The following is a 15,540-nucleotide window of genomic DNA, read 5'->3' on the forward strand; positions in this document are numbered from 1 at the left end:
CATCAGGTGGTAAGCGCCGTGCTCGTCGTCGAACGAGAACAGGACGGACACAAATTCCCGCTCTAGAAGCCAGTATACTACGTATCCACTGTCTTTACACCATGCAAATCCGGTACCCCCATTATCAAAAGATAGCATACACGGTCGTCATGGCATCCTGAAAGCTCCGTCACTACTTCAAGGAGTGTTCGATCACGGTGGCTTCTGAAGTACCACTCAACGACATTATAAACAACCGCGTTGCCACAGGCCGGATTGCCAAATGGGCGATTGAGCTCCTCCCATTTGATATTACATACAAACCAGGTCGAGCTATTAAATCCCAAGTACCGGCTGACTTCGTTGCCGAATGGACAGAGGCCGAACTCCCTAAAGAGTACGCCGCATATTCCAATTGGGTTATGTATATCGATGGCTCCAAAATGCTAGCAGGGCTAGGGGTGGGTGTCGTCTTAACGTCACCAACTGGAGACGTCATTCAGTATGTATTCCAATTACTATACATAGACTCCAACAATGCAGCCGAATACGAGGCCTTATTGCATGGTCTCCTGATGGTTGTCTCCATGGGCATACAAGGCCTAGAGGTGCGAGAGGACTCAAACCTTGCAATATCTCAAATAAATGGAGACTTCGACACCAAAGATCCAAAGATGGCAGCTTACCGTAATGCCGTCATAAAAATGTTGGCCCGGTTCGAGGGGCTCGAGTTCCACCATGTGGCTCGAGAAAGTAATCAGGCGGCGGACGTTCTTGCTCGTATCGGCACTAAGCGCGACCCCGTTCCACTAATATCTTTCTGGAAAGGCTTTTTAAGCCATCTGCGGTGTGGCAGGGGAAAAATGGCATCACTAGTATGGATTCGAACATAACCCCATATTTCGAAAACACCGACATCATCGGAGGCTCAGCCACCGAAATAACGCCGTCGGCGCATCTCAGCATGGCGGTCATTGCTCCACGGACTAAACCCTTCCTGGCCTACCTTAACAAGGAGGAGCTTCCTGAGGACCAGAATGAGGCCCGCTGCATCGTCCAGCGTTCAAAGGCCTACAAGGTTTCTGGTGGAGAGCTCTATAAGAAAAGCGCTACCGGAGTTCTTCAAAGATGTATCTCCGAGGAAGAGGGGCGGCAATTCTTGGCTGAGATTCACGCCGGACTCGGCGGTCACCACGCCGCAGCTCGGGCCCTTGTTAGCAAGGCCTTTCGTACATGGTTTTATTGGCTGACGGCCCGACCAGATGCACATGACCTTGTCCAATGTTGCGTTGGATGCCAACTCTTCGCCAACCAAAGCCATATGCCCCCCACGGCCTTACAAACAATCCCCTTCACTTGGCCTTTTGCAGTTTGGGAACTTGATATGGTCAGACCCCTTGAAAGAGGAAGCCATAAGAGAAAGTATCTGCTGGTCATGGTGCATAAATTCACTAAGTGGATAGAGGCCAAACCAGTCAAAACAACTGAAGTGGGGCCGGTAATAGATTTCATATCCGGCGTGGTACACCATTATGGTGTCCCACACAACGTAATCACCGACAATGGCTCTAGTTTCACAGCCTATGGAGTGAAAACCTGGTGCGCTAATATGGGCATTAAGCTCGATTACGCCTCTGTCTATGACCCGCAGACAAACGGTCAAGTCAAACGGGCTAATGGTCTTATTATGAGCGGCATCAAACCTAGACTAGTGCGGTCTTTGAAAGATTCATACAAGCACCGGGTGGAGGAACTTGACTCCGTACTTTGGGGCCTGCGGACCACGCCCAACCGCACTACTGGATATACACCTTTCTTCATGGTGTACGGTGCAGAAGCAGTGTTACCCTGCGATATTATTCATGACTCACCTCGGGTGCACATGTACGAAGAGAGAGAAGCCGAGCTTGATCGGCAGGATAGCCTAGATGCCTTGGAGGAGGAGCGCGACGTCGCAAAAGCCTGTTGCACATTTTATCAACAGTAGGCTCGCAGGTATCAAAGCAGAGAAGTGCGGGCCAAGACTTATAACGTTGGTGAACTCATTCTACACCTGCTGGAGAAGAAAAAGGACAAACTGAAGCCCAAGTGGGAGGGTCCCTTCATCATTGACGAAGTTCCCACCGGAGGAGCGTACCGCCCGCGTGATGCGTCAGGCAATCACCTAGAGCCGAACCCCTGGAATGCGGCTAGACTACGGCGATTTTATGCCTAGCGCCAAAATGTGTTCGTCTCCTCCCTCCTGTTATTAACATTATTTTTTTCACTCTTTTCGTTTTTTATCTTTTTTTTTTGCTCTTTAGCCTTACAGTTTTAGCACGGCTAGACCGTCCTTACCTAATGCGTACATCTCTACATATGTACGTTCATTATACCTAGGGTCTTCTTGTACGGAAGCTTGCTATTATTCTTCAAGCATCAAGCTCACTACATATGCGTTTTTTCATATGCACCTTTTCTTCGCCGTTATATGCATGGATATGACTTAAGTTTTGGCCAAGCTGGGTTGCCTGGCTCCTGTGCTTATGCCCTACGTTCCCGTTAGGCCGGCTAGGGCATAAAGGGAGCACCTCTGCGATTGTTACTGTCGGGTCATCTGGATGTGTACCTCAGACTGGGTGAATCCGAAAGCTAGCGTTCTTAAGGGAATATTCGGTCGGCGAATTAAAGACGTTTCCGCATTCACTCCATTGTGAAACCCTAGATGTTACTTACTCTATGATTTTTTCAATCATAGTTCGTACATGCACATTAAACGCATGCACACCCAGGGAAAGGAACCCTTAACGAAAATATTCTCTCTGGAAGACGTTTCTTACATAATGTAATATAACATAACTAGCCGGATACACATTATCTGTTCAAGCAACTATGACCCCTACGTCTGGTTCCCACGCATACCCCGGTATATTCTAACGTTAGGGTATTCGAAAATACTCTGCACCTTCGGGTCCAGAGGTCGAAGTGAAAAGGTTGGCCATGACGATTGTCTTTATTATCCAGCTAGAAGGAAAGTACATAGTCACTCAAGACTTAAAGACTTCCTCCTCTATACCTTCCAACAGGCGGTCTAACTTACAATCCTGTTGGGAATATCTAGCGACCACCTCCACTTGGTCATATACTAAACTAACGGGAATTTCTTCCCCATTGGACCCTAACGGTTCAACCCGGGCCATGTGATTCAGATCCAGCTTGGTATACCGCGTTTTTACCATGGCCCAGGCCTCTTGCGCACCCTCTCAGCAGGCCGATATCTTCCATAGTCGGATACGCCGCCGCGCTCCCTTGAACAGCTCTACCAGCTTCTCCATACTCCCTAGAGGGGAGTCGGATGGCCATAAGGCCTTGGCCACACTCTGCATTGCCTGCCGAGCTTGCTCGTGCAACTGCGACAGCCCTTGTAGAAGGTCACTTGATGATCCAAACACCTCCTCTTCGGGGCAGCCCGTCAATACACCTGCAATCACAGCTATATCAGCTACAGTTACTTCCAAACTATTACAAGATCAATCTGGCCACATATTGAATATGCCGCCTCACAGTTTTTTATTCTCCTTCACGGAGTCAGCTAGCCGAGCTCGCACATCTTTCAGTTCTTCGCCCAGTTTGGTGTTCGAATCCTGGAGTTTCTTTTTCTCCTGAACGACTTTTGTTAACACACGCTCGCCCGCTGCTAGTAGTTTTTTGGCTCCATGTTCTTCGCTTCGAGTGGCATCCAGCCGCTCTCGCAGTTGGTCTAACAATCCAATACAAAGATAAGCAAACAGATTAGCATTATTAGTGTACAATTATGATTTCTCGATGGAGGGAAACATTACCGGGGGAGCCTTCTTGGATTTCTCCAGTTCGACATTGGCAGCAGACAGCTGGCTCCGACACTTTTCTAGTTCCAGAGTTAACAGGGTGTTGTTCTCCATAAGCACCTGGTTGTACATTGATCCTTAAATCAGTTGTTTCAACTACTTTAAGTCTCGGGGGCTACTGGCATATGGTTATCATAGTCAGACAAAACAAACTTACCTGCACATCTTTTAAATGCTGTTTTGTGGCTCTGTTAAGCCCATCTCGAGCAGCCCGGATATATGCATCGACCGAGATGAAGGCGTTAAATGACTCTTCTAAAAAGCCAGGGTCTTGTAAAACGGCCCTGCAGCATCGATGATTCATGGCGCTCTCCTCTTCCGAGTTGGTGACGGATACATCATTCGAGTCCTCGGCTGGAGGACAATCCGGCGTCACCCCCGCTTTAGCCCCCGTCTTCACGGCAGGATTTGAATCCTGGCTGCGGGAAGTATGACTGGCCGGACCGCTGGATATAGTCCGGCACACATTTTTCCTGATACAGGGTAAATGGAAAGGTCATAGTTGGATGTGACTGCCAAGGTGCATACTTGCAAATTCATACCTCTTTGATGAAGGCTCGGTTGTATCTTCATTTTCCTTACTCTTTGAAGGCTTGCTTGGTATGGGGGACGCTCTCTTCGGAGATGCTCCTGGGGCAACATGGTGCGCCGAAACTCTTCCCCTTCTAAGCACAGGGCAGTGCGGTGGGAAAGGAGGAATGAGAAAACTCTTTTGGATAAGGTGTCTTCGGAATACTTACGCGTGAAGCAGGAAGGAGGCCGGGATAATCAGTGATAATGGGTACATATGTACCATCGTAGCTCATCTGATAGAATATTCGATCCTCAAGCTCCACAAATATGTCCGGACCTTCCTCATATCCCGGGTCGAGATCCCGGTTGCGATTCTCCGGCTGAGGGGCAGGGTCATGGATCCCCTCGATAGCCTTTCACCATTCCTGTTATGAGCAGATAAGATGCTGCGTGTCTAGAATGATCCATGGACAAGAGTAAAATAGTGAAGCTGAACCTTACCCAGCTGGGAGGATTATACATGGAAAATCTGTCTCGATATTGGAGACAGGTGAACTCCTCCTTCTCCCCTTTATACAACTCGGCTTGTATTTTGGCCAGGGCAGCGGGGGTCTTCGGGCCCTTCCGACCATATCGTGAGGCGTCGTCTTCCCCGTTATAATGCCACATGGGCAGCCCTCTGTATTGCAGTGGTTGGACCCCCTGCATTATAGAGATCGCCATTACCTCGACTATTGACAATCCGGACAGGGCAAGCGCCTTAATCTTGCCCAGCAGCAGGCTGACCTCCGCACTATCCTCTTCCTCGAGGCTCCGAGGACGCCAGCTATGGCGTTTCTTCAGTGGAGCCTTTGAAAACTCGGGGAGGCCCATGTGGACGGGGTCGGGTAGAGCGACGTCGTCGATGTAGAACCATTCGGAAGGCCACTCTTCGAGAGCTTTCTTCGGCGTGCCAGACAGGTATCCGGTCACGGCGATGCACCACACTTCGGCACCTCCCACTTCAAAAATTGACCCACCTTGATTGCGAGGGACGAGGAAGAACAGTCTTCTCCACAAATCGAAATGGGCCTTGCAACCCAGGTGAGGGAGTCCTGGATTAGGGGGTCTCTGGACAGCCAGATATATCCTTTGGCCGGACTGTTGGACTATGAAGATACAAGATTGAAGACTTCGTCCCGTGTCCGGATGGGACTCTACTTGGTGTGGAAGGCATGCTAGGAAATACGGATATGCATATCTCCTCCTTTGTAACCTACCTTGTGTCTATATAAACCGGAGGGTTTTAGTCCGTAGGACGACAGACAATCATACCATAGGCTAGCTTCTAGGGTTTAGCCTCTCCAATCTCGTGGTAGATCAACTCTTGTAATACTCATATCATCAAGAACAATGGAGCAGGACGTAGGGTTTTACCACGCTGCAGCTCAGGCCCTTGTTAGCAAGGCCTTTCATACAGGGTTTTATTGGCCGACGGCCCAAGCAGGTGCACATGACCTTGTCCAATGTTGCGTTGGATGCCAACTCTTCGCCAACCAAAGCCATATGCCCCCCACTGCCTTACAAACAATCCCCTTCACTTGGCCTTTTGCGGTATGGGGACTTGATATGGTCGGACCCCTTAAAGGAGGAAGCCATAAGAGAAAGTATCTGCTGGTCATGGTGGATAAATTCACTAAGTGGATAGAGGCCAAACCAGTCAAAACAGTTGAAGCGGGGCCGGTAATAGATTTCATATCTGGTGTGGTACACCGTTATGGTGTCCCACACAACATGATCACCGACAATGGCTCTAGTTTCACAGCCGATGGAGTGAAAACCTGGTGCGCTAATCTGGGCATTAAGCTTGATTACGCCTCTGTCTATGACCCGCAGACAAACGGTCAAGTCGAACGGGCTAATGGTCTTATTATGAGTGGCATAAAACCTAGACTAGTGCGGTCTTTGAAAGAATCAGACAAGCACTCGGTGGAGGAACTTGACTCCGTACTTTGGGGCGTGCGGACCACGCCCAACCGTACTACTGGATATACACCTTTCTTCTTGGTGTACGGTGCAGAAGCAGTGTTACCCTGCGATATTATTCATGACTCACCTCAGGTGCGCATGTACGAAGAGAGAGAAGCCGAGCTTGATCGGCAGGATAGCCTAGATGCCTTGGAGGAGGAGCGCGACGTCGCAAAAGCCCGTTCCGCATTTTATCAACAGTAGGCTCGCAGGTATCAAAGCAGAGAAGTGCGGGCCAAGACTTATGACGTTGGTGAACTCATTCTACGCCTGCTGGAGAAGAAAAAGGACAAACTGAAGCCCAAGTGGGAGGGTCCCTTCATCATTAACGAAGTTCTCACCGGAGGAGCGTACCGCCCGTGTGATGCGTCAGGCTATCACCTGGAGCCGAACCCCTGGAATGCGGTCAGACTACGATGATTTTATGCCTAGCACCGAACTCTGTGTTCATCTACTCCCTCCTTTTATTAACATTATTTTTTTGTCTCTTTTATTTTCTTTATCTTTTTTTTGTTTTGCTCTTTAGCCTTACAGTTTTAGCACGGCTAGACCGTCCTTACCTAATGCATACATCTCTTCATATGTACGTTCATTATACCTAGGGGCTTCTTGTATGAAAGCTTGCTATTATTCTTCAAGCATCAAGCTCACTACATATGCGTTTTTTCATATGTACCTTTTCTTCGCCATTATATGCATCGATATGACTTAATTTTTGGCCATGCTGGGTTGCCTGGCTCCTGTGCTTATGCCCTACATTCCCGTTAGGTCGGCTAGGGCATAAAGGGAGCACCTCTGCGATTACTGCCGGGTCATCTGGATGTGTACCTCAGACTGGGTGAATCCGAAAGCTAGCATTCTTAAGGGAATATTCAGTCGGCGAATTATAGACGTTTCCGCATTCACTCCATTGTGAAACCCTAGATGTTACTTACTCTACGATTTTTTCAATCACAGTTCAGACATGCACATTAAACGCATGCACACCCAAGGAAAGGAACCCTTAACGAAACTATTCTCTCTGGAAGATGTTTCTTACATAATGTAATATAACATAACTAGCCAGATACACATTATCTGTTCAAGCAACTATGACCCCTATGCCTGGTTCCCATGCATACCCCGGTATATTCTACCGTTAGGGTATTCGGAAACACTCTGCACCTTCGGGTCCAGAGGTCAAAGTGAAAAGGTTGGTGAGGGAGTCCTGGATTAGGGGGTGTTCGGATAGCCGAACTATACCTTCAAGCCGGACTCCTGGACTATGAAGATACAAGATTGAAGACTCCGTCCCATGTCCGGAAGGGACTTTCCTTGGCGTGGAAGGCAAGCTTGGCGATACAGTTGTTCCGATCTCCTACCATTGTAACCAACTCTATGTAACCCTAACCCTCTCCGATGTCTATATAAATCGGAGGGTTTTAGTCTGTAGGACAACATACACATCAACAATCATACCATAGGCTAGCTTCTAGGGTTTAGCCTCTCTGATCTCGTGGTCGATCAACTCTTGTAATACCCATATCATCAATATTAATCAAGCAGGACGTAGGGTTTTACCTCCATCGAGAGGGCCCGAACCTGGGTAAAACTTCGTGTCCCCTGCCTCCTGTTACCATCCGGCCTAGACGCACAGTTCAGGACCCCCTACCCGAGATCCGCCGGTTTTGACACCGACATTGGTGCTTTCATTGAGCGTTCCTCTGTGCCGACACCGTCAGGCCCGATGGCTCCTACGATCATCAATGGCGATGCAGTCCAGGGTGAGACCTTCCTCCCCGGACGGATCTTCATCTTTGGCGGCTTTGCACTGCGGGCCGATTCACTTGGCCATCTAGAGCAGATCGAAAGCTACGCCCCTGGCCGTCAGGTCAGATTCGGAAGTTTAAACTACATGGCCGACATCTGCGCGGACTTGATCTTTGACGGATTCGAACCACTGCAGAGCGCGCCGCACTGTCACGACGAGCATGATCTAGCTCTGCCGCCGAACAGAGCCCTGGAGGCCGCACCCGCATCAGCTCCGACCCTTAGTTCGGAGCTGACCGCGTCGATTGTGGATGGGCGGTTGGACTCCACCTCGGGGGCTGCGATCCCAATGGCGGTTGAGCCGAACACCAGCCCCATACTCTGCAAGACTCGTGACTCCATGGAGCCGGATTCTTCTCCGGACTCCGAAATCTCCGCGCCCCTGCCGAGCGAATCCGATTGGGCGCCGATCATGGAGTTCACGGCCGCAGACGTCTTTCAGCACTCGCCTTTCGGTGATATCTTGAAATCAGTAAAGTCTCTCTCTTTGTCAGGAGAGCCCTAGCCGGACTACGGTCAGCAAGTTGGGGTACGGATGATGAAGAAATTCAAGACCCACCCACCACCCACTTTGTAGCCACTGTCGACAACTTAACTGACATGCTCGACTTCGACTCCGAAGACATCGACGGTATGGACACCGATGAAGGAGATGATGAAGAACCAGCGCCTACTAGGCCCTGGAAAGCCACCTCGTCATATGACGTATATATGGTGGACACCCCAAAAGAGGGAGAGGGCGATGGAACAGCGGAGGATGAACCCTCCAAGAAACAGCAAAAGCGCTGGCGTCAGCGGCGCCGCTCAAAATCCCGCCAACACAAAAACAGCGATTCCAGCACGGGAGATAATAATACCCCGGAAAGCGCCAAAGAACATCCCCCCGAGCAAGATTTAGCACAGGAGGATGGAGAAACCAGCCCTCATGAGAGAGCGGCCGATAGAGAGGTCGAGGACGATAATTGTATGCCTCCCTCCCAAGACGAGGCAAGCCTCGACGACGACGAATTCGCCGTGCCGGAGGATCCCGTCGAACAAGAGCGTTTTCAACGCAGGCTTATGGCCACGGCAAGAAGCCTCAAGAAAAAACAGCAACAGCTTAAAGCTGATCAAGATCGGCTAGTCGATAGATGGACTGAAGTCCTTGTGGCCGAAGAGCATAAACCCGAACGCCCCTCCAAGTGCTACCCGAAGCGCAGGTTGCTACCCCGATTAGAGGAGGAAGCACTCGACGCGGCCGACAGACCACCTCGTGGCCGCGACAGAGAGGCCTCATGGCCCTCCACCCAAGCCGCACCCCGTACCAAGGCATGGGAATATGCGCCGGACTTACGAGACATGTTGGAGGACAAGGCAAGGCAAACAAGATCGATCTACGGATCGCGTAGGCACCCCACGGCTCGAGACGATAACCGTCACGCCGGCCACAAATTCAGCAGGGCCGAACACAGTAGACAAAGCTCATTGGAGCTACGTTATGATATCGCCCAGTACAGAGGCGCCGCACACCCATTGTGCTTCACAGACGAAATAATGGATCATCAAATCCACGAGGGTTTCAAACTCGTAAACATCGAATCATATGATGGCTCAACAGATCCCGCGGTATGGATCAAGGATTATCTCCTTCATATTCACATGGCCTGCGGCGATGATTTCCACGCCATCAAATACCTCCCACCCAAGCTTAAAGGACCAGCCCGTCAGTGGCTCAATAGCCTGCCAACAGGGTCAATCAGCTGTTGGGAGGACCTGGAAGCTGCATTGCTCGACAATTTCCAGGGCACTTATGTGCGACCCCCAGACGCTGACGACCTAAGCCACGTAATTCAGCAGCCAGACGAATCAGCCAGGCAATTCTGGACACGGTTCCTAACAAAGAAAAATCAAATACTCGATTGTCCGGACGCAGAGGCCTTAGCAGCCTTCAAGCATAATATCCGTGATGAGTGGCTTGCCCGGCACCTAGGATAGGAGATGCCGAAATCTATGGCACACTCACGGCACTCATGACCCGCTTTTGCGCGGGAGAAGACAGCTGGCTTGCTCGTAGAAACAATATGACCAAGAACCCTGGTCGTCCGGACACCAGGGACATTAGTGGCAGGTCGCGTCGCAACCAGCAAAAGCGCCGCATCAACGGCGACATGCTAAGGATATGGCAGTTAATGCCGGATTCAGAGGCTCTAAATCCGGTCAGCGGAAAAAGTCATTCAAAAGGAATCCTAGGGGTCCGTCTAGCTTGGACCGAATACTCGACCGCTTGTGCCAAATACATGGCACCCCCGAAAAGCTGGCCAATCACACCAACAGGGACTGTTGGGTGTTCAAGCAGGCAGGCAGATTAAGCACCGACAGTGAAGACAAGGGGTTGCATAGTGATGACGACGAGGAGCCCCGGCCGCCGAACAACAATGGACAGAAGGGTTTTCCCCCACAAGTGCGGACGGTGAACATGATATACGCCACCCACGTCCCCAAAAGGGAGCGGAAGCGTGCGTTAAGGTACGTATACGCGGTAGAGCCAGTCACCCCAAAGTTCAACCCATGGTCCTCCTGCCCGATCACCTTTGATCGAAGAGACCATCCCACTAGCATCCGTCATGGCGGATTCGCCGCATTGGTTCTCAACCCAATTATTGACTGATTTCATCTCACTAGAGTCCTTATGGACGGCGGCAGTAGCCTAAACCTGCTTTAGCAGGATACAGTGTGGAAAATGGGCATAGATCCCTCGAGGATTAAGCCCACCAAAACGACCTTCAAAGGCGTAATACCATGTGTAGAGGCCAGCTGCACAGGCTCAGCCACACTTGAAGTGGTCTTCGGATCTCCGGATAATTTCCGAAGCGAGGAGTTAATCTTCGACATAGTCCCGTTCCGCAGTGGTTACCATGCACTGCTCGGGCGAACCGCATTCACCAAGTTCAATGCGGTCCCACACTACGCATACCTTAAGCTCAAGATGGCAGGCCCTCGAGGAGTAATTATGGTCAATGGAAACACCAAACGCTCCCTCCGAATGGAGGAGCACATGGCGGCTCTTGCAGCGGAAGTACAAAGCAGCCTCTCCAGGCAGTTCTCCAGTCCGGCCATTAAACGTCCGGACACCGTCAAGCGCGCCCGGAGTAACCTACAACAAGACCGCCTGGCACGTTCCGAGCAGGCGTCGCAATGCGGCCCCAACCACAACCCCCGCAAAAAGGCGATGCCAGTACTTCGCGTACATAACTACGCTCTAGAAATACCATGGGCATAGGGGGAGGGGCACCATCACGGCATGCCCAAAACATGGCTTAAACCGCACCAGGGGCTGCCGATTTTTTTTACTTTTCTCTTACTTTCAGGACTCTACTCTTCGGAAGGCCTGTTCGGCAGTTCAACTGCCGCACAAAACGATGCAAGAACCAGAGAAACAGACAAGCCATGCCGCATTACGGAAATCCTAGGTGGTCTCTATCACGAGCAGTATACCTGTTCCGCATACTATTCCGCAGCTTGCCCCTGGAACAGACATGTTAAATAGTCCAACTTTTCGTTTATCGCATTACTTGTATCGTTCTGCTTTGATCGCAGCTATTTTAATGAACAATGCATAGCTTTTGTCCATTTTTTGCATTACCTTTATATATATATATGTTCCTTAATGACATGTTGCACCCGTACAGTTGGGTACGGCCAAAATACGCCAGGGGCTTCAGTACCCCTCAACATGGTGTGAGAAGTCCAAACACTTTCACAAGTGCGACACCCCGAACTTATAGCATTATATGCGTCGGCTCCGAATCATGTCTTGGGTCAATAGTTGGGTTTGCTCGGCTCCTATGTTTTGGTGCCTTACGTTCCGCTATATCGGCTAAGGTAGCACTAGGAGAACCACTGCGATTGTGCCCCAGTTGAGCTGGGCCGAGCACCTCAGTGGAGAAAGCTAAAACTGACCGTCATGATAAGGCGAGAGCTGGTCACTGTTTGAGAGGTCTTTTCGAGTCCTTAAAGACTTATGCCGCTTAGGGAGAGGGGTCGGCTCTGTCCGGCCAAGGCGTGGAGAGCGCCCCGAACTCGGTCTTCCGAATACTAGGGGCTTCGCCGAAATTTAAAATTATAGAATTCTATGGCTAAGTGAGAGTGTTCACGCATTGTAGTCCGATTGCCTCGTTCATTGGGCTGAGCGCCTCCCTCGAAGGACCCAAATATGGGAAAAAGAGCGCCCAGGTTTAACCCCAAACACCCCAGCACTAGCGGCAAGGGGGCAGAAGCCAACAACTCGCCATCTCTCAGTATTGATAAACAGCCGCACAGAAGGTAATATTTTAAATTCAAGCAGCATTGCTTAGTGCATATGAACAAGTTTTCAGCGCACAGGATAACACGAGCGGGTTTTACTCAAAAAATACAACCTTGGTACATTCATCCGCAACAAGGCGGGCACCCTTCAGAACATCCTTATAATAATTCTCGGGCTTGCGATGCTCTTTCCCCGGCGGCCCGTCCTTCACAAGCTTCTCCGCATCCAGCTTGCCCTACGGGCACCTTCAATGCAGACGGAGCGCTTGATGTCTTCAAGCCTTAGACAGGCCGCCACCAGCCGCCGCACCATCCCGAAATAGCTCCCAGGCAGGGCCTCTCCAGGCCACAGCCGAACTAGGAGGCCCTTCATGGCCTGTTCGGCCGCCTTCAGACAAGAGCACCTTCTCCGTCGAGCTGCCCTCCTCGGCTCGATAGAATGCAGCAGCATCGGATACACTCCGGGGAAGATCTGCAAATGCCCCTGGAGAGCTCCGGATTCGGGTAAGTATCAAGTAACTCACGTTTATATGTTTACTTTGCATAAAATATGCCTTACCCGCCGCTATCTTCTTCACCTCATCCAACTCCTGGAGGGTCTTCTGGGACTCGGTCTTGGCAGACTTGGCATTTTCTATAGCTGCCGCGAGCTCGGACGCTCGCGTCTTCGAGTCAAGCTCCAAACTCTCATGTTTCTTCATGAGAACCTGGAGCTCTTGCCGCACCTTGCCAACCTCAGCCTCATACCTCTCCCGCTCGATGCGCTCCGCGGCCGCACTCTTCTCGGCCTCGAGCAGCGCTTGCTTATGGGTCGCCACCTCGGACGTGGCCCCTACAATAGCCATGTCAATCATGTCATTTTTTGCAATTGCGCCCTTTTTATATACATATTCAAATAGGGTATTTCTTACCTTCCTTCTCCTCGAGCTGCTTCTTGGCACGCCCGAGCTCTTGCTCGGACTTCTCGAGGCTCTGCTTCAGCACGTCCACTCCAGCAGTCAGTGCGGCGGACGCTAGCAGAGAAGCCTGCATACGCATATTGACTCCTTTTGTTAGACTCCTACGAATTCTTTGATCCTCTATTCGGCTTTTCGTCCTGAACGCCCAACAGTGCATCAGGGGCTACTGTCTATGCGGTACTATTATTTACGCATTCTTTACTTACCTCAAAGCGTGTTAAAATGCTTGTACAAGCTTCAGTCAGTCCGCTTTTGGCGGACTAAACCTTCTGGATCACCGCACTCCTAATAGTGCAGTGCCCCTCATCGATGGAGGCACCTTGGAGCGCCTTCAACATATTGTCCGGCGCCTCCGGTTGGACGGAGGTCACCGACACGGTAAGCTTGCTCCTCTTGGAAGGAGGTCGCCCGCCGGACTCTGGAACCCTTGAAGATTCCGGAGCTGTGTCCGGCCTTAAGCCGGACTTGGAGCCCTGGGGGGTTTCCTCCCCTTTACTCCTGGAGTCTGGGAGGTCGCCTTGCGGCGCCTCCAGGACCACCTCCTCCCTGCTTGGAACCTGTTGGGACAACACTTCGGTGTCGCCCGTAGGGCGGGGGGAGGAAGCCGTCGGAAGCGATTTCCCCTCCGACGAGTCCAGTGAGCCGCTTGACGACGCGTCGAGCCGGTCTTTGGGTGGGCTTCATAAACACATTCGACATAAGGGAAAGCCGTGCAATAAACAAATACTATGAGTCACTCCGGTATCCGGATACTTACGATTTCGCTAGGGGCTTGGCCCTGGGCTGCCACTCCTCTTCGTCGTCGTCGGTGGAGCAGTCCGGAGGAAGGGTTTTCCCCTTCTTGGACCCTCCGGCCTCCTCAGAGAGGGTGGCCTTCCTTTTCTTCTCTCCTCCCGCTGGAGGGGGAGAGGTCTCTTCTTCTTCCTCCTCGTCTTCATGAGAGGAAGGCGCTTCGGGACCGTCGGATGACGAATCCGACACCTCCTGGCGCCAGCACTCTTTTGAGTCCCCGTGGCCTTTTTCGTGGCCTTCTTCTCCGGCACCACATAGGGCGCCGGAACCAGCAGCTTCGCCAAGCGAGCGTCCGCTGGGCCTTCGGGCAGAGGAGCCGGACAGTTGATCTGTCCGGACGTCACCACCCAATCCTATCAAAGATAAGGGAACTCAGATCCCGCATAGAGTCAAACTATGAAAAACTGATACCCTGTAAAAGGACAAAATCAGCTTACCACATGAGCGTGATGCTGAGTACTGAATCCGCGATCCTTGACAGCGGATGCGGGAGCCTCGACGCCCTTGAAAAGCATCCTCCAGGCATCTTCATACGTCGTGTCGAAGAGCCTGTTTAGAGTTTGATGCTGCGTCGGGTCGAACTCCCACAGATTGAAGGCCCGCCGTTGACACGGGAGGATCAGGCGGATGAGCATAACCTGGACTATGTTGACAAGTTTGAGCTTCTTGTCCACCAGGGTTTGGATGCATGTTTGGAGTCCGGCCAGCTCTCCTTTTTTACCCCACGACAGGCCGGTCTCCTTCCAGGAGGTGAGCCGCGTAGGGGGTCCAGACCGAAACTCGGGGGCTGCGACCCATTCGGGGTCGCACGGCTCGGTGATGTAAAACCACCCTGATTGCCCCCCCTTCACGGTCTCCACAAAGGAGCCCTCGAGCCACAGGACGTTGGCCATCTTGCCAACCATGGCACCGCCGCACTCCGCCTAGCTGCCGTGCACCACCTTTGGCTTGATGTTGAAAGTCTTAAGCCATAGGCCGAAATGGGGGCGGATGCGGAGGAACGCCTCGCACACGACGATAAACGCCGAGATGTTGAGGACGAAGTTCGCGGCTAGATCTTGGAAATCCAGGCTGTCACGACCTGGTTTTCCGGGTAAAATTTCCGGAAAAAGACCGTCGTGCTCATCAGCCCCAAGATTACTGTTAGCTGATGAGGCTCCAACTTGATACAGAAATTCCAAGCAAAATACAACAATATGTGGTACAAGACCATTCTGGCCTGTGAGTACAACAATTGAGGATTTAAATCTGTGAGGCTCTTGAGATAACCCATCACACATTGGGTTAAACGCTCTTGAGCGATGACGTACTGGACAAGGTTGGCCAGGACT

This window comes from Triticum urartu, chromosome 2, assembly GCF_003073215.2.
Source record: "Triticum urartu cultivar G1812 chromosome 2, Tu2.1, whole genome shotgun sequence".
Classification (NCBI taxonomy): domain Eukaryota; kingdom Viridiplantae; phylum Streptophyta; class Magnoliopsida; order Poales; family Poaceae; genus Triticum; species Triticum urartu.